This window comes from Mauremys reevesii, linkage group 3 (genome assembly GCF_016161935.1).
Source record: "Mauremys reevesii isolate NIE-2019 linkage group 3, ASM1616193v1, whole genome shotgun sequence".
Taxonomy (NCBI): Eukaryota; Metazoa; Chordata; order Testudines; family Geoemydidae; genus Mauremys; species Mauremys reevesii.
Genome location: NC_052625.1, coordinates 80,983,179 through 81,007,981, shown reverse-complemented (window position 1 = coordinate 81,007,981; position 24,803 = coordinate 80,983,179). Strand labels below are relative to the sequence as shown.

The following is a 24,803-nucleotide window of genomic DNA, read 5'->3' as shown; positions in this document are numbered from 1 at the left end:
GGTTCATATCAAACTTTGTTATGGTAGAAAAACAATGAATACTGACAAAAATATTCAACACTGAACAACTAGACAGTCATATAGTACTAAGACAATTTAATATGAAGAGAGTGTGTTCTAATGGTTAGAGCAGGGGAGTAAGAGTCAAGGATATCTTGATTGTATTTCTGGCTCTACAACAGACTTACTGAATGACTGTGGACAAGCCGGTAAACTTTTTCTGTGCCTTCATTTACCTATATTGAAAATCACTATAATAGCTGCATTCCTGGGATGCTGTGAGGCTTAGCTGATGTTAAAGGGCTTTATAGCACTCATTTTTACAAAAGCAAAAACTGGGTTTGTCCTCATTGGACGACAGAGCCTCTGGCCCTGTAACCTGCTGCTCAATTCCAAACTATCTGTCCATCTATTTAGAGGTGTTTATACTGCTGTGCATCGCTGGGCTCTCTGAGCAAAACAGATCAGCAATAGTGAATTCATGAGTCCTAACAGTCTCTAACAGTCCTAAAATGATCTTTGCTCAGGCCAAGTGGGTTGCAATGAGTTTTCTATTCAGCCTCTTTTTAACTAATGCTAGAATTTAATCTGAGTACCTCTTGCTTTTTGCCAAATGAGCTGTTGGTATGTACATATGCCAGCCTACTTACAGCATATGCATTATGCACCTCACAGAGATACAGGATAACTTTTCTGAAAGTCTCTCTCAAAAACAACATGATGCCTCAGATCAAAGAAAGAGCCTGTAATAGGGCTTGTAGGCATCATCCACAGGTTGGCAGGGAAGAAGTTAATCACGGGTCAGGTGCCTGCCCTGAGTTCAGGATATTGTAAGGTAGTGCTAGGCTCAGCCAGCTACATGTAATAAATAATTCATGCCCCTCCCCAACACCCCAATCACATGCTAAAGAGGGGTGTGCTGTAGGCAGGTGGAAGCTGCATCTGGCAGTGAGTCAGAATTTAGAGAAATATTGGTATAGCAGGAGTTAGTATCAATTAGGGACAAAGACGTCAGCTCACTCTTCCCTTCCTTTGATGTAATGGCAGAATTGTAATAAGGAGCTCCTGGGAATCCCTTCCAGCACATCACTGGGCAAAAAAGACCCTTTAATTCTAATCCAGAGGATGATCGATCCCCCTAACAGTGCAGTACTTCTGCTGCAGGACTTCAGTGCAATGTCAGCATCAGGTATAAATCCAAACATTAGTGTAAAACTCATGCCCCAGCCAAGAAGTGATTGTGTTACCAGTGAATCACAGTGGTAGCTCATCTCAATTGATTAGACTCTGCCTGTTGGTATGCATACTTCCACCTTTTCATGTTCTCTGTATGTATAAATATCCCCTGTCTGTGTGTTCCATTCTATGCATCCGAAGAAGTGAGCTGCAGCTCACGAAAGCTCATGCTAAAATAAATTTGTTAGTCTTTAAGGTGCCACAAGTACTCCTGATTTTTTTAGTGTAATAGTGATGCAACTAACATGCAATGCCTTTTGAAGGAGGACAGTAGAACTTTTATTACAGCTGATATGCAGGAAAGTAAGAACCCCCTTGAAGCAGAACCCCGGCTGAGTGTAAAGTGCACTGAATTCCAGCAGGTGCCATTCACATCAATTAGTTCAGAAAGTGGGTCAGCCTTCCTGCTGCCTTATCCACTTGCTGATTGCCTGAAGCTGACTTCCTGCTATTCGTACCATCTGCTGACTCCTTTCTGCTGCCCTGTCCACTTCTGGCAAGGAAAATGCTGAAGATCTACCATTTTCCCCACTAAGCGACTTAAAACTAGGTTGTTTACACTGAAGAGCTTTGAACTAAAACAGAGGAGAGGAAGTCAATATTCAGGCTAGTAAACAACAACAGAGTGTATGCGCCAAAGATTTTAGAAACACTGCCAAAGATGGGGATTGTTTTCTTACCTTGCGCGCACACACCCACATGCGCGCGCGCGCACACACACACAGCAATGGCACCAATTCAGCTATTTATTGGAGTGGGGGAAATCCAGTTCCCTCCTGGTCTAGCAGCAGGGCCGTCCTTAGGATTTCTGGTGCCCTAGGCGAGATTATTAAACTGGTGCCCCTGTGCCTGATCTGCTCTTAGCAACACATATATATACATACAGTATTAAAAAAACATTCACATTTCACGTTTAAAAACTTAACTTAACTTAACACAACACAATGCTGATGCACTGCACACTAACTAAGAAGAAAAACTAAAAAAAAAAAATGATTTGATGATGAATATAATATATAATTTTTTTTTTTTTAATTTTTTTAAATTTTATTTTGAAGAATTATTGAAACATTTTTTTTTTTTTTTAATTAATCTAAATCTTTATTTTTTTTTTTTTTTTTTTTTATTAATTTTTAAAAAGCTGGGTTTCAAACAAAAAAAAAAAATAGTTACTAGTTTTACTAAAAGGTAAAGTACAAAGTGACCAAAATGAAGTCAGCACAGAATCATCTCATCTAGATTAAGTAGCACAGAAGTCCTATTGTATCTTATTTTTGTTTTTTTTTGTTTGAGCATTAGCACATAGCATATATATAATACAATAAAAAATAATAAAATACATGCAAAATCAAGAAATCAAAAATGAAATTTTCAATCAGCATGCTAGCATGATTCTTCTGTGAGATTCTTTTTCTTCTTTAGTGTTTATTAACTTTTTATTTAATTTACTATGTATTTTATGAAATGAAAAAAAAAAAAAAAACATTCAAAACAAAAACATTGGCTGCCCAAAATGGCAAAAAAAAGCTAAAAAAAAAAAAAAAAAAAAAAAAAAAAAAAAGAATCTTAGTACAACATATGGTCAGGGGTCAGCAACCTTTCAGAAGTGGTGTGCCAAGTTCACTGTAATTTAAGGTTTCTTAAATGTAATTTACATTTTAACATTTGTTCTTCTATGTCTATATCTATATATATATATTATTATTATATATATTCCTGGCCATCGGTTCCTGCTCCTGCTCAGCCAGTGCCCAGCTGAAAAACCAGACCCCAGAGTGGGCTGAAGTGGGCTGGGCTGGTGGGGGGCTGAACTGGAGGAGGACCTCAGCCCTGCTCAGCCCACTGCTGGTCTGGTGGTCTGGGGTTCTGAACTGCCAGCCAGCCTGCCAGCCCCTCAGCCCTGCCTCCCCCAGCCCCCTGCTGCCAGCCCTTCTGCTGGCCCAGGCTGGCAGGAGGCAGCGGCTGGGCTGAGCTGGCGGCGGCTGGGGCCTGGCCCTGGCCGGCATAGCGGCCCGTGCCTGCACACCCCCAGTGCTGCAGCAGACCAGACTGGCAGCAGACCAACCCCCCCTCCCCTCCCCGCCCCCACCACCAGCCACCCCCCTGCCCTGCTGGCCACTGCTGGCAGAAGAGAATGGGACAAGTTCAGCCTTGTGGTTCAGCCAGCCAGAGCCTGCCTGCCCCAGCCTGGGCCAGGGGGGGTTGGGGGCAGCAGGGGAGCTGGAGTGGGGCTGATGGTGGGCCAGCCAGCTGGCCCCAGCGCAGCAGGCAAGCAGAGAGCCCAGAGCAGAGCAGCAGTGAGCCGCTGCCTGCCCAAACTCAGCATCAAAAATCCCTCAACCCCTGCCACCTTGCCAGGTGCCGCCGTGTGCAGTTATACCACTATGAGGGCTGTATACTGTAGATGTTGGAGGAGGCATGGAGGACAGGTGGGAGGAGGGGTATCATCAAGTTTTTTTTTTTTTTTGAAAAGTTTTTTGTTTTGAAACTGGCCTCAAAACTGCCAGCCTGCACTCAAACAAAAGCTGTCACTAATTTTTTTTTTTTTTTTTTTTTTTTTTTTTTTTTATTTTAATTTTTTTTAAAATTTGAAAAATCATTTTTGTAAACAAAGTTGTTAAATCACAATCTGGTGTTGTTAAATCACACACCCCCAAAAATCCACCTCCAAGGGGGCCTGCAGGCAACAGCAGCAGCAACCTCAGCAGCAAGCAAAACCACACAACCAATCACCACCACATGGGCCACACCCACCACCACCATGGAGATCAGCATGGAGACAGCACAGCATCTGATCATGGAGCCAGTCACCCATCATGAGCCCAGCAGCTCCCCCTGGCCCTGTGTGGCCCTGCTGGCCAGCTGAGAGCCAGCGCTGCCCAGGGAGAGCCCCCCAGCCAGCCAGGATGATTTTATAGGGCCAGTCCCCACACCCCCACACCACACCCCACCCCCCACCTCCACCCAAGAGAGGAGGGAGGAGGGGAGAGAGAGAGGAGGGAGGAGGGGGAGAGAGGGGGAGAGGGGGAGGGGGGGGGGAAGGGGGGGGGAAGGGGAGGGAGAAGGATGGAATGGATGTCTGCCTGACCTAGCTGCACCAGCTGCCTGCCTCACCTCACCTCAGCTCACTCAGCCAGGGCCAGGGACAAGAGTCACACCCTCCCCCAGCCCAACCCCTACCACCCTCCCCCAGCCCTCCCAGACCCAATCCTCCTCAGCCTCTCCCCTCTCTCTTCTCTAGCACTCTCTGCTCTGGACCCTCCACTGCTCTGCTGCTGTCCCTGCCCTGGCCCCCTGCCCCCCCTCCCCTAGTGGTGCCTAGGCCCCCCTGTGCCCTGCCTATGCTATGCCTGTGCTGCTGCTCTGCAGGGACCCTGGTCCAGGCCCTACTCATCCCCCACCCCTCCTTTAGGGATCCTGGGCCTCCTTTGGGCAGGAAGTCTCACTTCCTTCTCACCCACACACTTTATGAGTCGGTGCCACCAGGAGTCACGTTCTTGGTGGGCTCCCTATGCTCTGTCATACAGGAACAGACTCCATATATACCAAGTCCAGGGGCGGCTCTAGGAATTTGGCCGCCCCAAGCAGGGCGGCACGCCGCAGGGGGCGTGCTGCCGGTCGCTGGTCCCGCGGCTCCGGGGGACCTCTTGCAGACGTGCCTGCAGAGGGTCCGCTGGTCCCGCGGCTCCGGTGGACCTCTTGCAGACATGACTGCTGAAGGTCTGCCGGAGCCGCCTGCCACCCTCCCGGCAAAATGTCGTCCCAAGCGCTGGAGCCGGCCCTGACCAAGTCACACCACCATTCGGCCTGGCTGCCCCTCTCATCTGGATGAAGGGGTGGCCAGGCCAAATTTGAGCGGGTTTTGTGACCCTATGCAGTAGGTTGCAATTTCACTCACTGAAATTTGGCCTGGCTGCTCCGCTGTCTGTAGAGAGGGACGGCCAGGTCAAATTTAATTGGCATCGCGACCACATAGCCAGAGCGACTCGGGAACACTCCGGCAGCAGCAGTACTGATTTAGTACAGGACCACTGCTTAAAAGTGGTCAGGCCATGGCCCCCTAGATCCACGGCCTATGGAACATGGAACAAGCGCAAACACCTTGGGAGGGGGAGGCATTTGTCCCCTAACCCTCTTTAATTGGTGCCACTGACAGGCCAAGCTTTGACCAAAACCACCCTCCTCCCACAAAAAGCCTGGTAAACCTACAGTCCTGTCAGCCAAAAACCTGGCAAACACATAGAGCAAATTTCAGAGTGTGTCATGATCTGCCAAATCCTGGCCCCTACCTTTAATTTGCAGCTTCCAGTAATCCTTCAAAACCTTTCGGTGGAGTGGACACCATGTTATGGAAGGCCACCTTAGATCTGGAATGGTCCCCAGTGAAAGGCTTCTGGTCTGATGGTATAATATTAATGCAAGACTTTATTTCAGTGTTATGTCCCCCAAATTCCTCTTCCTGTGGTGATATAGATATCTCCTGATTGCTGAAATTAAACAAAGACAGATGCCTGCTTAGAATTCTTGTGCCTGCAGCCAGTAAATGTATTTCATCACTATGGCTGCACAAACCAATGTCATCTATCTAGAGAAATGTGTTCTCTCAGAATAAAAGAATTAAGAGAAATGGAGCAATTTTACCACCTCTAATGGAGTCACAACTGAGCTATTTGAGGAAAGATGGGCCAAATGGGATGAACAGATGAAAAAACCATAATAATAGATACACTTACTGTAACTCAGATCCTATACTGCCTCAACTCTGTTCTATTCCTGTATCTGTCACCTTCTCCTTTGATATTTATGTAAGAAAACATTTATCTATCATTCATAAAAATTATGAACTAAAATGTCATTTGTAATTGGAATGCATAGCTAAGCATAGGCAACATGGAAATAAGAAAGGCACAGTTTAGCTTCAGACAGGTTTGAGAACCCACGCCTTTAACGGAGTGAATCAAACATGGCTGTTTGGAGTCAGCTCAGACACTATAAAAGTCCTGCAAATTTCCCCATGAGTCCAACACTCTTTTAATCTTACTAGGCTGTCGATGCCAGGCAAGACTTTTCAAAGAATGCAATTTAGTGTGGTTGATTTCACAGATCCCTTGATGCAGGCTCTCACAAGACCCTGGGGTCCACCACACTTTTACAGTGATGGCACTGTAGTTATTGCATTGGCTGAAAAAATAATATCTGAGATTTATATAGTGCCTTTCATCTAGAAACGCTGCGTATATTTCACTTCCCACAGAAACAGAGTCACCTCTTGTGTGGAAGAACAGGAGTTGTTCTCTGGTAGTGACACTACACATCAGTTTTTAAAGGAGAAGTGAAGAATATAGTCCCCATTGGTAACAATATGGGATGGGGTGGACTAAGACAGGCAGAAGGTTGCTGGAATGTGATTTGGAAAGGCAAGGTAACATCTTTCCCTTAAACACAAAGAAATAGACACACATTTCTCTCACCAGCACTTCCAGGAAAGAGAGGCCATGTATTTCAGTTTGGACAAGCCATTCCAGATGACTTGCCTTTATTGCAAGAACCCTTTCAGCTCACCTCAGTGAAGCTGCTGCCTGTATTACACAATAGTATGACTCCTTCCTCCTGCCACGCATCCTACATTTATAGGATAAGGGTCTGTCTCCTTTGTGTAATGTGATAGGCTGAAACACATGCCATCCTCTCTCTTTAATCGGCAATTTCCTAAGCCTTTCATTAAAGTTAGCATAATTCCACCTGAGAATTAGGAATTACAGAAGTTTTTGTACAGGTTTTGAATTGGCCCAACTTCCTGGACTTCAGTGAAGCTATTGATTGAGGGCATGGCTAGATGCAGAGTGCTTTATGTTAAACCAGCCTTCGCAGAGCGCAGTAGGGAAAGTGCTGCAGTCTGTCCACACTGACAGCTGCCAGCGCACTGGCGTGGCCACATTAGCAGCTTTTGCACCAACCACAGAGAGCAGTGTATTGTGGTAGCTATCCCAGCATGCAAGTGGCTGCAACATGCTTTTCAAATGGGGGAGGTGGAGTGTGACAGGGAGTGTGTTGTGTGTATGTGGCAGGAGAGAGAGTGGGTTTTTGGGGGGCTGAGAGCATGTGAGCATGCTGTCTTGTAAGTTCAGACAGCAGCAGACCTCCCCCTTCCCCCCAGCCTCTCTCTCTCACACAGTAATGGTTGCTTTGTCTCGGAGCAGATAAGCATGCTGGCTATCAAACGGCGCTTTCAAAGGGCATATCCAAAACAATGACAAGAGTGACCACTTGACATAAGGGGATTATGGGACGTTTCGGCTGATCAGAGAGCAGTAATGCAACACCTCGTTCACACTGATGCTGCGGCACTCCAGCAGGGGCACATCAAATGTTATTCTACTCGCCGAGGTGGAGTACCAGCAGGGCTCTAGCATGGAGTCAGAGCGCTCTACATGCCTTGCCAGTGTGGATGGGGAGTGAGCTAGTGCGCCCGGGGCTCCTTTACTGCACTGTAACTCGCAAGTCTAGCCAAGCCCTAAGCCTGTAGCTACGAAAACAAAAGTGAAGAGTGAGGGAAATTTAATGGTGAGGGGAGGGTATGAGGTAGGGAGGCATTTAGGGGTCATCTGACAAATTTGGAAACGCCAGGTGCAATGCCCTGCAGTGTAGGACATTTTAGACTGTAGATTAAAAACCACATTTAGATTAAGACCTGTGACTGGTACCAATATAAGGGCCTGATTCTCCTATCTCACACCTAGAATAGCTATTTCCACCTATTGTAAAGCATGTGCAGAACGTTACCGTTATGATTCACTAGCAGCTCACCCCACTTTGCTCAGGTGTAAACAACAACTCACAAGATGGGGAAGTGGAGAATCAAGCCCCCAAATAGTTTATTTTATTAGTTAATCAAAATAGCCAGGGTTAATTTTGCATTTACAACATTGTTTAGATAGCACAGGGAACAAGAACATTTAGCTCAATTGCTTCCTTTGTGTCCACCTCAAGAACCAGAAAGATGCACTGATCCTTGATATATTTTCAGACCCAGTCAGTGAGACAAATGACATGCATGTGCCAGACAGGTGAACCAACCGCACATGATTCCAAAACAAAACAAAAAAATCCTAGTGCCAGAAATCCAGCTCAGAGTGAAAATAAAGACGACTATTCCTACCCTTACAGCCGTTATCAGTGCTGTATAACTGAGACGAAAGGCTGGGAGCTTACACTGTACACTGTGACAGATACCAAGAGATCAGAGTGCTTAGATTTATTGCAAACATATCCATGGACTAATGTGAACTCCAGTTCACACAGAGATCAGGATGGGGCTATCTGGATGAGAGCATGATTACGAAGATAATCAGGGCTGGGGACAGACTCCACAATACACACCTTAGTGAGCAAAAGGTCTCTGATTTACCTGCAGGCTCTTTTCCTTCTTCACCTTCTCTCAGTGCTTTGGTACTATCCATTTCCATCTGCATTTCTCAGACCCCCCTCCCCCTCTCTCTTCCCCTCCCCACCCATTTTATCACTACAGAGGCTAATTAACCAATTCCAAGAAAGTAATTAGTGGATAAAATAAGCCGTTTACTTTTTGAAAATGTAAATCCAGAGATTCCTGTACAGAAATTGCTGCGAGATGAGCACAGTCCAGCAGGTGAAATGGCACTTTACAGCTGTCCCCATTGTACATTGGCTATTAGGCCTGTATACTGTTTTGTTTTTTAAATCATCCAGTTCCAATGCAGCACTGTGATTCTAGATGATCATCTGGTGCCAAGGTTACGTAGTGCTCTGTCTTTATGACAGAGAGAGTGAGAGAAGGGCTGGGCTGGGCTGAGCAGCTTGATGGGGAGAAAAAGTAAGATGAAAGGCAAGGTGCTGGGTTTCTCCCAAGTCTTATTTTCTTGCCTTACAATGCTACACAGAGGCACAGTCAAAACAAAATAATAATGAAGTTAAAAAAAAAAATCTGTGGCTTCCTGCTGTTGCCTCTCTCTGTGCTGTTCAGGATGTATGTTCCTCAGAGTCATCTGCTAACATTTGTCAATATAGCTCAGGAAATCATTAAGGGCTTTTACACCTCCACCCTAAACAGAAATCCAGAGTTTCTTGCTGTTAATGTTGCTATGGACCTAGATTTCCAAAGAAATCCAGGCTAAAGACCAGGACCCGCTGCCATTCACACACCACCCGTTAAGTTATGGGAGCCTGCTCTCCATCAGGCAGCTCCTGAAGCCAGAACTTCTGACCTCTCTAGCTTGTCTCACTAGTTCTGCTGACAGAGCTGATGCCATGTGGCAGATGTATTCTTGAGACTCCAGAGTTCCTTATTTGTGACACAAGCAATTATGAGACCAACCTGGTGGCAAACAATCAAACTGCATTATGCTCTGTCCCCAACATCAAGAGGGAGATTGGTATTGACACATGCAGGTCTCAGACATGCTCTGAGACAGGTATTATTGAGTGCTGCTCTGAGGGGATGTTGGCTCCAAGTGAACCAACCCACCCAGAATTGTCTTGGCTCAAGCTAAAAAGTTGGTGTAATGATGCTGGTTCTGGCAGGACCCAACTGAGCGTGCCAATTCAGGACAAATTGCTTAAAGCAGGGCAGTAACAGCCCAAGGCTGGGGTTTTTCCATCTCTAAGGCAAACCAAACCAGCCAAAGAGGACTTTGGTCTCACCCCACTGGCTAACCACAAGTCACACAAGCAATTCCCTTAGACACTCCAGTTCCCCAGTATCACCACCAGTACCACTCATTATGGGGACAAATGGTTATGAAAACCAATACCCCGGTAAAAGAAGAAAGGGTTCTTCTGATCCCAAAGGACCAAGCCCCAGACCCAGGTCAATATACAAATCAGATCTTACCCACAAATCACGCTGTCGCCAATCCTTTAGAATCTAAAATCTAAACATTTATTCATAAAAGAAAAAAAGATATAGATGAGAGCTAGAATTGGTTAAATGGAATCAATTACATACAGTAATAGTGAAGTTCTTAGTTCAGGCTTATAGCAGTGATAGAATAAACTGCAGGTTCAAATCAAGTCTCTGGAGTACATCCTCAGCTGGGATGGGTCATCAGTCCTGTATGTAGAGCTTCCATTTGTAGCAAAGTCCTTCCAGAGGTAAGAAGCAGGATTGAAGACCAGATGGAGATGAGGCATTAGCCTTTTATAGTCTTTTCAAGGCATAAGAACACCTCTTTGTTCTTACTGTGGAAAATTACAGCAAAATGGAGTCTGGAGTCACATGGGGATGTCCCTGCATACTTTGCTGAGTCACAAGGCATATCTGCCTTCTCTCAATGGGTCGATTGTATAGCTGATGGTCCTTAATGGGCCATCAAGCAGGCTAGGCAGAGCTGACACCAACTTGTCTGGGGTATCACCCAGAAGCATAGCATAATTTTGAAATACAGACAGTATAGAGCTAATATTCATAACTTCAACTACAAAATGATACACACATATAGACAGCATAATTATAACCCGTAAACCATAACCTTGTCCTAGACACCTTATTTAACGCCCTGTATACAAGATTTGGTGCAACTACAGGATCTTGGTTGCAACCATGTTCTATATGGTCCCAGTTTAAGTCAATAACATGACAGCTGGAGTGGACACTGCATGGGGCAAAGACCAAGAAAGCAAGAACAATTAACTCCTGACAGCATGATTTATTTGAGCCATTGACCAATTCACTAGCCACAGTGTCTTCACACATGGGAGCACACTCCTAGCTATGTAAGTCTGTAGAAGTTCATTTTCTAATAGCAACACATCTGACTTCTGTATTAATAGAAGCACATGCTGCTTGGTAAGCAACTTAGGACTTTCAAAGCTAACCTTGCCAATTCAAGCCAGGCTGCTGTTTTTGTTTTCCAGGATCCAAATGCTCTGTGTAAGTAGTTCATCAATGTAGCAGCAGTGTACCAATTTAGGGATCAATTGCTCTGACTGTGGCTGCGCTGGTGCAGAAGCAATCAGGTCAGATTTCTCCATAGGTTGATGCCTTGGAGAATTGTTGCTACTCTCTCTGTTAGAGAATGTTGAGTGCAGTCAAGGAGCTGAAGTTGAGGCTGCCACTGCTAGTGCTGTATCTGAGGCTGCAGAAGATTCTACTGTCTGATTTGCCCCTTCTGGCCTGTCTGTGTAAAGTAAAGTGCTTGAGCTATCAAGTTACAGTCTCTCTCTCTCTTCTGTCAATCCATGTGAAACCTGTACTGTATGAACTAAGGATTATTGTGTGTGGCTAGCATGCAATGTGGGGTTTGGAACACCCTATTTGACTGGGTATTACTGAGCAACTGCTCAGTCATTTTCTGCATGAGAGTGCTGGCAAGGCCACGTGTGTTTTTCACATACACTTAATGGACCTAGCGCAGGGGTTCTCAAACGCAGAGGTCGCAAGATTATTACATGGGGGGGGTTGCAAGCTGTCAACCTCCACCCCAATCCCGCTTTGCCTCCAGGATTTATAATGGTGTTAAATATATAAAAAAGTGTTTTTAATGTAGAAGTGGGGGGGAAAATCGCACTCAGAGGTTTGCTTTGTGAAAGGGGGTCACCAGTCAAAAAAAGTTTGAGAACCCCCGATGTAGTAGTTGTTTTGCAAGAGTCATTATTCCAGGAGGTTTATGACTCAGTAGCCATAGATAGGGAGGTAGATTCAAATGGATTGAGGATGATGAGCAACTGTTCTATCATATTCGCTGAAGAGGGGATTTGGTTAATGTCACCAAGAATGCTTTCTAAGCAGTGTTCTGCATGTAACATTAAGCTTTAGACATCAGTTCACTCTGCAGGAGATATTAAGCTGTGAATACCAATGTTGTATATGGCGGATACAGCATGAATCCATGATTAGAAACATATTCATGTCCACATAGTTGCAGCCATGATGGCAGACTGACTCATGTATTGCAGAAATAAGAAAAATGTAGTAACCATTATATAACATATTCAACATAACGGCTTAAGAAACTATAACTGCAAAGTCACATAATTGAGTCAACACTCTGCTCAATACATTCAAATATCTCACAATCACCTATTCTACGTGGATATATTTCCCCTCACCGCCTCCCTCCCACCAATGTCATTTTTCTATGTATTGTAATGTTCCCTGCAGACAGCACCTCCACCATTAGATGCAGGGGCGGCTCCAGGCCCCAGCACGCCAAGTGCGTGCTTGGGGCGGCAAGCCGCGGGGAGCGCTCTGCTGGCACTGTGGGGGCGGCAGGCAGGCTGCCTCCGGCGGTTTCCCTGCAGAGGGGCCGCCGAAGCCGCGGCTTCGGCAGACCCTCCACAGGCAAACCGCCGAAGGCAGCCTGCCTGCCGTGCTTGGGGCGGCAAAATCCCTAGAGCGGCCCCTGATTAGATGGTACTGTATCTTTATTTTAGGGCTAAGTTGTTGTCTTGTTTTGATATTATTTGTCTTGGTTGGAAGGACAGGGCAGGAGAAGGTTAAATCCCATCTATATGTCTGGAATTGTTACTTGCAGCATCCCAAAAGTCCTTTGATCTCTGTAAGCAAGTATTACAGTATTTTCAGATCACAGATTTATTGCTGTGTTCCTAGTACCTCTCTATTTAGTTTCTAGTCAGTAGCTAATTAGAATTTACTTCAAAACTCAGTAGGCGTCTCTGTACTATAGTCTTCATCTCAGATAATTGTGGTACCACAGCTGTCCATGACCGAAATGAGAGAACATCTCATTTCTGGGAAATAACAACCATCTCAGATTTTAAAGGTAATAACCATTCAGACTGTTTTTGGATAGGCCATTAATGGTGGCGAGTCCACCGCCTCTATGGTCCATTGAGTCAATAATCTGAAAATTAATGAGAATTTACTTAATGATTCATAACCGCATTTTTTAAACTACTGAACAAATGTTAGTCCCAGCAAGATACTGTGAACCAAATCTTACCTCAAGCTCTTTCATGGTACTGAGCCAGCCAGAGCAATGGGGCCTGTCTGGACTTCATTGCCACAGAGCCTGAATAGGGCAAAATCCCTTTCACTCACGGCCATCTCAACTGGTGCATGGTGGAATAGCTCCATTGAAGTCAACAGATCAATGCCAATTTACACCAGTAAAGGAGCTCGCCCAGAGACTCTACCCTGCCAAGCACAAAGAGGCCTGCCAGCTCTCTGGGAAATTGGTTCATCTGCGTGGCCATCAGCCAGCTGGGGGAATCTGAATGGGCCGGTCAGTCCAATACAATGATCCTAATGACAGCAATGGGATGGAGCAGGTGGAGGAGCAATGCCTGACCTGTCTTCCAGCAGGCAGGGAGTGCACTCTTGTCATGTATTTATGGTGGAGTAACGAGGTGGGTCTAGACAATGAAGGCCAAGTTGCCAAAAGGAATACAGGGAGCTCAATAAGAGCAGCAATTTGTTAATCCACCATAGAGAATACTGTGCTTCGAAGCAGGGAGAGCACCACACCCATGGGTCATAGGATTGGGTCGTACCCCAAAGTGAAGCATTTTTCTGGTTATGTTGCATCATGCAGCAGGAACCAGGATCATGTCACAGTAGGGATTTCTGGACATGTTAGAGTAAAGGGCTTTATTAGAGCCCGTTCGAATAGTTCACAAAATGGCCTTTAACAGGACATGTGGAGATCCCTACAATAGTCAAATGCATCGTGCCACTGTCCAGGTGAGGGTTCAGCTTCCTTTCCCCCCACACGCAGAACTAACGTGAGAATTTAAGATTTATAAACAAAACATTACTTCCCACCATGGACTAACTGATTGCTTAGTTTTAGTTTGTTTTTTTAAGAAACAAATTAGTTAGTTATTAGCAAACTAGTTGATATTCTGACCCATTCCACTCACATTCAGTACAGAAAAATTGCTCTTTCCTGAAAATGTTTTTTATATTTATGAATACAAAGAAGTACAGTCCAGGAACTCACCGAGTTTTGTTCTGTCTGGCTTGACTTTAGTCTTTGTGCTAAATTCATAGATTCACATAAAAAATGGAAGAAAATGAATACAAAATCCAGATCAAAGAAATACCAAGCTGAGGGTGAAATATTCAATGCTGGGCTCCAGCCATACACAAAGGACCCAGTGCTGCAGGGTGTGCTGAGCACTTACTGTGTGATGCTGACTTCCTTCAACTCTCTCAGATTTCACTGGGTTTTCTGACTCAGCCTTAACCATCTTTGACTACAGCTTGCAAGTGAATATTTGCTCAGCTGCATCCTCACAGTCTCTCTAGCTATTCAAGTCTCTGACAAGCATGTGGAATCCTGACTCCCTTTGCTGTACCATGGGGCAGAGGCAGTGCTGCTGGATGGAATGTTAAAGGGATACTGACAAGTTGATTTTGGTTCACAATTTAGGTTTTGTTAAAACAATATTTTGCATGATGACTCAAGCAACACATTCAGTGCCCAGTCTAGATTTAACCATCCCTTTGCAGGTTTTGAAACCCCGGTGTTCCAGCACTGTATTTGTCTATGAGAGCCAGAAAGTGAAACTGATTAAAAACCAAGATAAAATTAACTAGTCCATTCTGATCTGCAGAAAAAGACCTAGGTGTTACAGTGGACGAGAAGCTGGAAATGAGTCAACAGTGTGCCCTGGTTGCCAAGAAGGCTGACAGCATTTTGGGCTGTATAAGTAGGGTCATTGCCAGCAGATCGAGGGATGTGATCATTCCCCTCCATTCAACTTTGGTGAGGCCTCATCTGGAGTACTGTGTCCAGTTTTGGGCCCCACACTACAAGAAGGATGTGGAAAAATTGGAAAGAGTCCAGCGAAGGGCAACAAAAATGATTAGGGGGCTGGAGCACATGACTTATGAGGAGAGGCTGAGGGAACTGGGATTGTTTAGTCTGCAGAAGAGAAGAATGAGTGGGGATTTGATAGCTGCTTTCAACTACCTGAAAGGGGGTTCCAAAGAGGTTGGATCTAGACTGTTCTCAGTGGTACCTGATGACAGAACAAGGAGTAATGGTCTCAAGTTGCAGTGGGGGAGGTTTAGGTTGGATATTAGGAAAAACTTTTTCATTCAGAGAGTGGTGAAGCACTGGAATGGGTTACCTAGGGAGGTGGTGGAATCTCCTTCCTTAGAGGTTTTTAAGGTCAGGCTCGACAAAGCCCTGGCTGGGATGATTTAGTTGGGGATTGGTCCTGCTTTGAGCAGGGGGTTGGACTAGATGACCTCCTGAGGTCCCTTCCAGCCCTGATATTCTATGATTCTATGATTATCTGACATAGAGAGAAATGTAAAAAATAATCAATCAGCCAAACCCTTTCATTTTAATAATCTAAGGTGTTAGGAATATAGGTAAGGAAAGCTGTTTCTTTACGAATATAGGAATTTTCTTTATTCCTTTAAACAGATTTCTGATCATGTCTCATAGACAGATCAGATGTCTTTTATGAATTAACAGTTATAACTATTATTCAGGATTTTTAAAAACTATCAATGAAAACCAAAGCAGGTTAAAAGGCACCAGCACCTCACCCTTCCGTTCAGACTAAGGCTCAGAAGAACACTTTTATTAGTCAGGCACATCAGATAGAATATCATAGCACTCTGCTTCTCCAGCCCTGCATGACCAAGTCCTTGGGGGTTACAAATTCATGGATTATACTAATCCATATAAATGTAATTATGAGTCTTTTTATGGTCTTAGAAACCGTTGCATATTAGCCACATACAGTACTATGATCACTTCTCTAATCCCATTTTTCTGATCTTTACAGTGAATATCACTGTGTCCTCCTTTACTGAGAGTGAAATTTGATGCTTTTGATCTGGCAGGATTTAGAGCCACCTGATCATGGTTCATAGGTGGCATGGTTTTGAAGGTTAACTCACTTGCTCTGCCTTGGAAAGGGATAGGAAATATTGCTCTGCCTTATATGGAAAGGGATAGGAAATATTCAGGGCAGATTACATTAAAACATGTATATAAAGATTATACTGATTTTAACTGTATCCCTCTCCCCCACCCATCAAATGTTGCTTGTGTTAGTAGGTTGTGAGCTCTTCAGGGCAGGGCTGCGTTTGAGCATGTGCACACACAGAGCTGGGAATATTGTAGCTGCTCCTGGAATACAAACAAATAAAATAAATAAATATATTGGAGCCAGCCCCTGCTGGTGCACAATGCGGCAGAGCGCCGAGCCTTCTCTTCACTCCTCTCTCCCACCTTGTACTCTTCATGCATGGGCTGGCCACTCTTGCAACCCTTGTGCTCCCCCTAGTGCAAGGATCGCTCAGGGCATGACACACTGCAAAGAAGAACCATTCACCACCTTTACCTACCTCTGCTAATAGAGCTAACTAACCAGAGAGGGAAATAGCTGCACTTCACAGGGATCCAATGAGGAATTGTGCCTCCTTTAGAGAAGAATGACAGGTTTCAGAGTAGCAGCTGTGTTAGTCTGTATCCTCAGAAAGAACAGGATTATTAGAGACTAACAAATTTATTTGAGCATAAGCTTCTTCAGATGCATAGAATGGAACATATAGTAAGGAGATATATATACACATACAGAACATGAAAAGGTCGAAGTAGCCATATCAACTCTAAGAGGCTAATTAATTAAGATGAGCTATTAACAGCAGGAGAAAAAAAACTTTTGTAGTGATAATCAAGATGGCCTATTTTAGACAGTTGACAAGAGGTGTGAGGATACTTAACATGGGGAAATAGATTCAATCTGTGTAATGACTCAGCCATTACCAGTCTCTATTCAAGCCTAAATTAATGGTATCTAGTTTGCATATTAATTCAAGTCCAGCAGTTTCTCATTGGAGTCTGTTTTTGAAGCTTTTCTGTTGCAAAATTGCCACCTTTAAATCTGTTACTGAGTGGCCAAAGTGGTTGAAGTGATCTCCTGCTGGCATGGGCTGGCTCTGAACTGTCCCCTGTCTCAGGACTATGTCTTGATGGCACAATCTGGTCCAGTTTGAAACACTGATTGGTTTGTGATACACTGACATCCAGAGGATGGCCTAATTCCTACATTCACAGAGGCAAAGATCACACTGAGGCTAACTTCATAGATACTGGTTGAAAAAGAGGAATTATATTCCATGTGTGTGTTGGGGGGAGAATTGAATGAAATTAAGAGTTTGTTTTGGTCAACATTTTTCATGGATTTCTTCCAGTTTTTCAGCAAATCAGTTTAAAACAAATGTGTTAATTAAAAAACTGGAACATTTAGCATGATGCAAAACAAATTTAATGAAAATTTCTGTTTTGATCAAAAAGCCAATTTTTGTTGGGGGAAAAAAGCTTTTGGGTGAAAAATTTCCAACCAAGGATACTCAGCACATTGGCTGCTGAGCTCTTTTGAAGATTTGGCCATATAGTCGGCGGGAGCTGGACTCGTTAGAAAGTCTGGCCCCAAATTGTGGGTGCTGAGCTCTTGAAAAATCTGGTCTCAACTGTGGGATTGAGCATCTGAACAAATAAGGTCAGATCGGAAGTTATCACAGAAATGTAGGCAGGGCTGGCCTTAGGGAAAATGGTGCCCTGGGTGAACTTGTATTTTGGCCCCCCAGACTCCCCCTCCCATCACCATCGGCCTTGCTGCCTCTCCGCCCCCCCGCCCCAGCATCGCGCCGTGCTCCCTTCTGTGGCCTTACACCCCAGGCCTGTCCTACTTCTTGTCTCTTGACCATGGTGTCCCCGCTGACCATGGCGCCCTCGGCGGTTGCCCCACCTGTAAGGCTGGCCCTGAATGTAGGGCTGGGAGGGACCTTCAGAGGTCAAGTCCAGCCCCATGTGCTGAGACAAGATCAAATAAACCTAGTAACATGTGTGTGGGGAAGAGGAGTGGTGTGCATTGTAATGCTACAGGCTGCCTCTAATTAGCAAAAATCAGGGAGTAGAAAAATGGCAAAAAATAGCCCCCCTTGTCCACTGACATTTTAAAATAAACCCAGAAGCAGAGTCAAATCTGAGGCCCAGTCACCCAAGCAGCACACAGGTTGTTCTCTAAAATACATTTCTTTAACAAGCAGTACTCACGAAAGGTACTTATACTGACAGCCCTAAAGGCTGAAGTTCAGTCCTCTGTATAGTCACAGCGCAAGCAGAGCATGAACATTGACAATTCACACTTCCTTCTTTGCACAGCTAGTGTGCATCAACCCTGCTCTGGAGGGACCACTTCTAGCAGTGAGAAAGTAGTTCAGTTTCTCTGATCCATTACTTTAATGGCCTCTCTTCTTGAGACTGCCAAGAACAACTGATAGCAATTACAATATGGGAGGGAAGGAATCCTCCTCCCTCTGAAGTCAATAGCAAACCATCCTTGGATGTTAGTTGCAACAGGATCAGTACCATTACAGGAAATAAGGATGTACACTAAAATGTTGAAGAAACTATGGAGAAAAGAAGTTTTGAAATCCTTGTAACTTGGTAAAGTAAGCAATTGAGCTACCTTCCTTCTAGATGGGTTTTAGAAGATTTTCACAATGCTCATACGGGCAGAAGTCCCAGCAATGTGGCACGGGGATTGCACACACATTTCTTTTATGTATTCATTTGTTTGTAGTGGAGGTAAATAGAAAAACTCCAATGCTAACAGTTCAGCTCTCAAAGGCCTCTTCAGAACCAAATGGATATTATTACTGATGTTTCTGCTTCAGACGAGTTTTACATTTTAAAAGCTTTCCTTTTTTCATTCTACCTTGCTCAGCCCATTCATGAGCCAAGGTTTCTCTTCTGATTTTGATGAACTGTGTGTCCAATGAATCCAGCTTTGGTTACCACGAATCAAGTGCTTGACTGGCAAGCTTGGAGACTACAGGGCTTTATCTATACACACGACATATACAACATGGCTAGCAACAGAGTAAGCTTTCTCACAATGCTTCCTTATTTGACCTCAATCTTGACTGGCAGGAATGATGTCTGGGGATAAGAACCTCTTTGGTGTATTGGTTCAGTCTCCATGGGCCTTTTGGTCTTTGGCCTTTCTACACAGACGGCCAAGTCTCGTCAGCTTTGATTTTTTGTGATGTGGACAGGAATGGAATAAGCAACTCACTTCACAGCTGTGTCAGGTGCTTAACAACTTCATGAGACCCCTACTACTGTTGTGGGCCACATTCAAACTACTGGCCTAGTGGTGAGAGGCCTTAGCCTGTTTGTTACCAATCCCCTGAGCTATTCAGTCAAACCCAAGCAGAATGCTCTCTTGTTCTGTGCCAAGCCAATCCTTCCCTAACTCAAAAACTTGCTTCCACTACTACCCACTCCCCAGCACCTCACTCCCGAATATGTTTGCTTTGTCTTTAGCTGAGAGGACTCTATTCTTTCGGAACCCTTCGGGATTATATACTTCGTTTCCAAGCAGTAAGGCACAGCCAAGCAACTGGCTTGACTTAACAGAACAGCAAAGCTTTTCTTCAGACTAAGACAGTACAAGGCCACTGCTTTTGAATGAATTCCTAGATAGCACAGACAACCCCAGTGTCAGGAATGGCATAAGACTGCTAGTAGTGCTGTGCAGTTCTAATGGGATAAAATCAAGAGTACAAACCAAACATAATTGAAAAAGTTTTTCTAGTCAACTAAGAGGGTGCCTTGAGTGTTCCTGTCACAGATGATGGGTTTTCCCCCCTTAAATTGCCAGAAGTAGCAACAGGACCAAAGAGTTAGAACCTAAGGAAAGGCTAAGCTCATCTTTTATTTCTGATACTGGACAATATAGGGAAGGAAAGCTCCTTATTTATTTTCTGTCCGTGGTAAAAGTCTCAAAATGAGTTTCTCAACTGCATCCCACTGCACCAATATAATTCTGAGACCGAATCTCACAAACATCCACTGGCCAATACTTTCAATCTGCTGGCCTAACATTGGGCTCCTAAGTCCACGTTAAGGCTCCTAAATATGTCTCCATTTTCAACAGAGCTGAGTGTTATGTTCTAAATGTGAAACTTCTTCATTTTAAAAACTAGTTAACAGACAATGCTTCATACATTAGTGATTGCGAAATCCTTCAAGTCACTTCCCTTTTAATCTGCTTCAAGACTCTTCAGAACAAAGTTCTTTCCCAGCATAGTGCATAAGTGCAACAATACCTGGAAATTCAATTACAGGCTTTTGTTCCCTTTCAAAATGTCATCTCCGATATTTTCCTTTTATTGTGGCTATAACGAAAGGGGTTTTTTCACAGCCTTTTGAAATGTTGACATCAAAGTCCACCCAAGATTAGTGAAGTGCTCCTTTGCCACACAGTTTCAAGGACTACAGTAGACTTCTCTGTGTTACAGTGTTGCTCTACGAAGCTCCCAACTCCTGTGAAGTCTCTCCTACATTCATGGCCAGATTCTGCCCAGGGTTATTCAAATGCACGAGAGGGAGGTGAAGAGGGCACCGAGGGCTCCTTCCATCTCTCTTCCACACAGTATCAAGGCAAGGTTCAACACATTCACTCCCATGCTGCCCATCTCGTCACAACCCAGTGCAGCGAAGGCAGCCGCTTGCCCTTTATTGCATACACAAGGCAGGAGCACGCTCGGCTCTTTTTAATCACTTTCTCTAATCAGTTGAGTCACAGACCAAAATTTTGCATTTCTGAATCCTAAAAATATTCTCTCTTTTGGTCCCTCGTGGGCCCCTTTGACACATACAGGCTGGCTGATCCAAGTGCTCCTCTCCATCTGGCTTTCCCAAAATGTAGTGTGTTCCTCTGAACCAGTTCTTAAGTTGTATGAAGCTCAAACAACCACCCTGGACTTTCAGATAGTTTTAAAATGCATGTGATGTGGACGTATCTCACCCAGGAGTCAGGATGAGACAGCACATTCATTTTCAATGTATGCCCTGAGCAAGGGTTTGAACCCAGCCCTTCTCACATGAAACACTAAGGATTGGATTTCAAAAGCACCTAAGTGATTTAGGGGCGTATGTCCCATTGAATGCAATTGAAAAATCTCACTCTAGAGCACCAGCTCACTGACTCATTTATCTTGATATCAAGTTTTGTTTTTAAAACAGTTTTAAAAAAAATCCACTGCAGACTGTCTTTGCTGGTTTTTTAAAAAGGCAGCCATTAGTAACTAAGGAATAAAGGTTTCATAATTAGGTGCTGTGTATTTTTTTTATTTAAACTATGAAAAACCCACCAAAAAGGTAAGCCAGCCCCATCTTTAAACTTTAAACAATTACATGCCTGCTAGAAATGTTAGCCCACAGTTGGAAAATAGATAATCCATCTAAACACACTGTGGTGTAAAGCTACTATAAAAATTTGCTTTAAGTACAAACTTCAGAGAGGACGTCAACCTTTGAATATTCTTTCAAGTAGGAAGTGCATGGCTGAAATTAATCTGGCATAAACAAGGTGGGGGAGGGGTGGGGGTGAAATCTACAAACACAAACCAGCCAAAGATTGACAAGGGTTAGGGAAAGTCAAGCAGAGCTGCCTTTTCATCCCTTAAATCTGCACTTTTCAAAGCATTGGGCTACAAATGAACTATTCCTTCTTTAAAAAGCAACAAAGAGTCCTGTGGTACCTTATAGACTAACAAATGTATTGGAGTATGAGCTTTCGTGGGTGAATACCCACTTCGTCAGACACATGCATCTGACGAAGTGGGTATTCACCCATGAAAGCTTATGCTCCAATACATCTGTTAGTCTATAAGGTGCCACAGGACTCTTTGTTGCTTTTTGCAGATCCAGACTAACAGGTACTCTGATACTATTGCTCCTTTGTTAGCACCTCCCATTTGGTTACCTTTTGTTACTGGTTCAGCGGGGGAACTCAAGGACAGGACAGCAAATAGTGTAGCTTATGATTAGCTCATCAAAAGTTATCTGCCTGGGGGATGAGATTTCCTTCTATAGGACAGGAGAGAGTGGAATCAGGTACTCTGAATCATACTCCACTGCAGAACATTCTGAGACAATCAGAAGGGTTCTGTGTCACCTTTGCTTGATCACGCCAAAAAGCCAAAGACATCTGAAGACAGGAATGTAATGTGGGAGGAGAGGAAAGAATCTATATTAGAAAATTCCAGGATTCTCTCCCTGTCACTCTGAAGCCTAGAATGTGTGTTTAGTCAGTGTGAAGTGATGGAAACAGCTACAAGTACATTGGAGAGCTCTTTTGGTTCAGAATATTACCAGATGCAATCATTACTGGGTTTTACAGTCTGTTACAGTTCAATTTTTAAGTTCTCAGCCATTTTGACTTTATAAATTACACCCATGTGATGTATGGCTACAGTAAGGCATGGAGCTATACCATATCAAGAGTTCTAGACCATTGAGACATCAGAGGTAACTCAGCCAGTCACTACACTTACTCTAGTCTACAGCTAATTTGTATGTAGGGCTGGCTCCAGTGTTTTTGCTGCCCCAAGCGACGGTGGGGGTGGGGGGGAAGCCACCACGATTGGCAGCACTTCGGTCGCAGCTCTACCACCGCCGCTTCATTCTTTGGTGACAATTTGGAGGCAGGTCCATCCCTTAGACTGAGGGACCCACTGCTGAATTGCCATCAAAGAGCCGGATGTGCTGCCCCTTACCGTTGGCTGCCCCAACCACCTACTTTCTGTGCTGGGCCTGGAGCCGGCCCTGTTTGTATGCAACCATTTTGTTGGTTGTATGAGGGAGACTGCACAGATAGTGGATTACTTGGCCCAACTGCCACACCCCTGTGACATCAGGGGTTTTCAGCTACTAGTCCTTAAATAATACAGCTCATTCTTTTGCTAAAGGCCTGTGATGGGGTGCACTGGCCAACCCAAACTGGGGCCGGGGAAGAAACCCCATGATCCCTGCCTCTGCTCTGTGACCTTATCCAGGATCAACTGGTGTTAAACAAGAGGATGCCAATTAGGAATCATGTAACCTGCGGACAATTTCTGAGTGGGGGTCTGGGACTTCAGAGACCATCCAGCAGACGGCAAGTGAGGACTGTAGCTAGGAGAGCTAGGAAGGGGAGGTTCTCCTGTTCTGCAGACTAGTTAGTTCTGCAGACTTCTTATAATTGTGGCTATTAAGGACCATAAAGTAATTGCAGCCCTAGGACCGGAGATAGCAGGGCCTATAGCGAGGCTTGTGTTTTTGTTTACTTTACTCTGAAAACAGCCTGAAATAAAACAATAAACACAGCATCCCAGGAAGCAGGGAAGACTAAATATTATTGAGCAGAAGGGTCTGTCAAGTCTGAGCTCATTTACAGGCCAAAGGTTATTCCCTTTGTAAAGATAACTGAGAAAAAGAACATGGTTGCTTTAGTGTGTGTGGATTTTCAGCTCCCAAAATTAAAAAATCCCATGATTTTCTAAATGCTTTTTAAATAAATGTTGGGTTCCTGGCTGTCTCCCTGGTACAGCCTATGTGACTGGACTGTGAGCCTGATTCTCCACTGCTCTGCATCCTGTATAGTCATTCACACCAGTGCAAAGTGGGTGTAAAATGCTACCATATCAGCAGGGCTGGCTCCAGGCCCCAGCGTAGGAAGCAGGTGCTTGGGGTAGCCAATTCAAAGGGGCGGCACTCCGTCTGGTATCGGGGCGTCCGGGTCTTTGGCAGGAATTCAGCGGCTCGTCTGTCATTCCCTCTCTTCCTCTTTGAGCTGCCACCGAAGTGATGACGAGGAAGAGAGGGAGGACCTGTCGCTGAACTGCCACAGAAGAAGCGGCGCGACTGAGCTGCTGCCAAAGTGCCGCCGCTCTTTTTTTTTTTTTTTTTGCCACTTGAGGTGGCAGAAAAGCTGGAGCCGGCCCTGCATATCAGAATGATAGTGTTTTATGTCCACTTTGCACTGGTAAAAATGCAATGCAGGACAATGGAGAACCAAGCCTTGAGCCTTTAGTCTCTTGCTCCTGGGGCTGAAGTGGCAGATGGATGGAGACCTTTAAAAAAATAGATACTTGCAACACAGCAGTATTAACATTTATCAAGGTATGTGTGATATTCCTACATTTAAGGCTGGTCTATACTGTGAGGTTAGGTTGAATTTAGTCGCGTTAGGTCGATTTTGTAAACAATGCACCTACACAACCAACCTCGTTCTGTTGACCTAAGGGGCTCTTCAAATCGACTGCTGTACTCCTCCCTGATGGGTGGAGTTACGTAGCACTAAAATAGACCTTCTTGGGTCAAATTTCTGGTAGTGCAAATGCAGCGTTGTGCAATTCGACGGTATTGGCCTCTGGGAGCTATCCTAGAGTGCTCCAATGTGACTGCTCTGGACAGCACTTTCAACTCCGATGCACTAGTCAGGTACACAGGAAAAGCCCCGGGAACTTTTGAATTTCATTTCCTGTTTGGTCAGCGTGGCAAGTTTAGTAGCACAGGTGACCATGCAGCCCCAGAATCGCAAATGAGCTCCAGCGAATGGAAGACACTGGATTTGATTGCTGTATGGGGAGAAGAATCTGTGCAGGCAGAACTCCAATCAAAAAGAAGAAATGCTAATATATATGCCAAAATCGCACAGGGCATGGTGGAGAGAGGCTACACAGGGACACACAGCAGTGCCGCATGAAAGTTAAGGAGCTCTGGCAAGCCTACTACAACACAAAGAAGGCAAACGGTTGCTCCAGATCA

At 44.6% G+C, this 24,803-nt stretch overlaps 1 long non-coding RNA gene across 4 annotated transcripts in view; it reads right to left on the bottom strand.

Annotated features, from left to right (window-relative positions):
• Positions 1–24,803, bottom strand: part of LOC120400904 — a 119,763-nt gene that overhangs the window by 15,271 nt on the left and 79,689 nt on the right. For all 4 annotated transcript variants that reach the window (XR_005596149.1, XR_005596147.1, XR_005596150.1 and 1 more), the window contains one exon: positions 5,526–5,723. This is a non-coding gene — a long non-coding RNA (uncharacterized LOC120400904). The remainder of the gene's footprint in view (positions 1–5,525; positions 5,724–24,803) is intronic.